This window comes from Armigeres subalbatus, chromosome 1, assembly GCF_024139115.2.
Source record: "Armigeres subalbatus isolate Guangzhou_Male chromosome 1, GZ_Asu_2, whole genome shotgun sequence".
In the NCBI taxonomy this organism is placed as follows: Eukaryota; Metazoa; Arthropoda; class Insecta; order Diptera; family Culicidae; genus Armigeres; species Armigeres subalbatus.
This window is the reverse complement of record NC_085139.1, coordinates 200337567-200339815: the sequence shown is the minus strand read 5'-3', so window position 1 is coordinate 200339815 and position 2249 is coordinate 200337567.

The window sequence follows — 2249 nt, the reverse complement described above, 5'->3', positions numbered from 1 at the left end:
CTGAATTCCTCCAGGATTTCATTCTGAATTCCCCAAGGAATTCATTCTGAATTCCCCAAGGAATTCATTCTGAATTCGTCCAGGAGTTCATTCTGAGTTCCACCGGGAATTCATTCTGAATTTCTCCAGGAATTTATTCTGAATTCCCCCATACTCACCGCAATTCATTCTAAATTCCCCCAGGAATTCATTCTGAATTCTCACCGCAATTCATTCTGAATTCTCACCGCAATTCATTTTGAATTCCCCCCGGAATTCATTCTTTAATCCCCCCGGAATTCATACTGAATTTCCTCAGGAATTCATTCTGAATTCCCTCCGGAATTCATTCTGAATTCCCTCCGGAATTCATTCTGAATTCTCCCCGGAATTCATTATGAATTCCCCACGGAATTCATTCTGAATTCCCCCCGGAATTCATTCTGAATTCCTCCAGGAATTCATTCTGAATTCCCCCAGGAATTCATTCTGAATTTTCCCCGTAATTCATTCGGAATTTTCTCTGGAATTCATTCTGAATTCCATTAGGAATTCATTCTGAATTCTTTTAGGAATTCATTCTGAATTTCATTAGGAATTCATTTTGAATTTCCTCACTAATTCAATCTGAATTTCCTTAGGAATTCATTCTGAACTTCCTTAGAATTCATTCTGAATTTCCTTAGAATTCATTCCGAATTCCCCAGGTATTCATTCTGAATTCCACCAGGAATTCATTCAAAATTCCACCAGGAATTCATTCAGGATTCCACCAGGAATTCATTTTGAATTCCACCAGAATTCATTCTAAATTCCCCATGAATTCATTCTGAATTCCACCGTAATTAATTCTGAATTTCCTCAGGAATTCATTCTGAATTTCGTCAGGAGTTCATTCTAAATTTCGTCAGAATTCATTCTAAATTCCCCCAGGTATTCATTCTAAATTCCCCCAGGTATTCATTCTGAATTCCACCAGGAATTCATTCTGAATTCCCCCCGTAATTCATTCTGAATTTCTTTCGGGATTCATTTTGAATTCCCCCCAGAATTCATTCTAATTCCCTCCCCTAATTCATACTGAATTCCCCCCGAAATTCTCTCCGGAATTCATTATGAATTCCCCCTGAAATTCATTCTGAATTCCCCACGGAATGCATTCTGAATTCCCCTGGAATTTATTTAGAATTCCACCAGGAATTCATTCAGAATTCCACCAGGAATTCATTCAGAATTCCACCAGGAATTCATTCTGAATTCCACCAGGAATTCAGTCAGAATTCCTCCAGGAAATTATTCTGAATTGCCCCAGGAATTTATTCTGAATTCCCCCACAAATTCATTTCGAATACCCCCAGAAATTCATTCCAAATTCCTCTAGGAATTCATTCTGAATTCTCCTAGGACTTCATGCTGATTTATACCAGGAATTTATTTTGGACTCCCCTAGGAATTTATTCTGAATTCCTCCAGGCGTGAGTTATTCAAAGAATTCCTGGATGAGCTCCTGGAGTAACTCCAAGGTAGGCTTCTGGAGAGATACAAAAATGAATTTTCATAGAAATTTCTGGAGGAATTCCAGCAGTTCTAGAAGGAATTTCAGGATAAGCTCTGAGATGAATTACTTCAAGAACTCCAGGAGTATTTTCTTCGGGAACTTTAGGAGTAATTTCTAAAGGAGCGCCAATAAACATTTTTGTAGAAACTCCAGGAAGGATTCCTAGATGAACTCCAGAAAGAATTCCTTGAGGAACTTTAGGATGAATTTCCAAAGGAAGTCTAAGGAGAATTTCCGAAGAGACGCTAGGAGGAATCCCTGGACATATTCTTGAAGGAACTCCAGGAGGAATTCCCCAACCAACTCCAGGAGGAATCTCTGCATAAATTCTCAGGTAGGATTTCTTGGTTAACTTCAAGACATTTTTTTTTTTCGGAAGAATTGCTAAAGGAACTCTAGAGGACATTCTAGAAAAAAAAAACCGGTAGGATTTTATGGAAAGGAATTATAGAATTTCTGGAGAAACTCTCCAAGATACATTGGTATAGTTGGAGGAACTCCAATAGGATTTGCTGGTTGAATTCCAGGAGGAATTCATGGAAGAACTGCAGGAGAAGTAAATCCTGTGGGATTCTCCAGTGGATAGCTTCCTAGAAGAACTTCCTGGAGGAATGCATAAATTCATTGATTTTCAAATTCCTCAATCCATCAATTTCCAAATTCCTTAACTTCCAAGTTCCTAAGTTAATGAATTTCTGAATACCTAATTTCA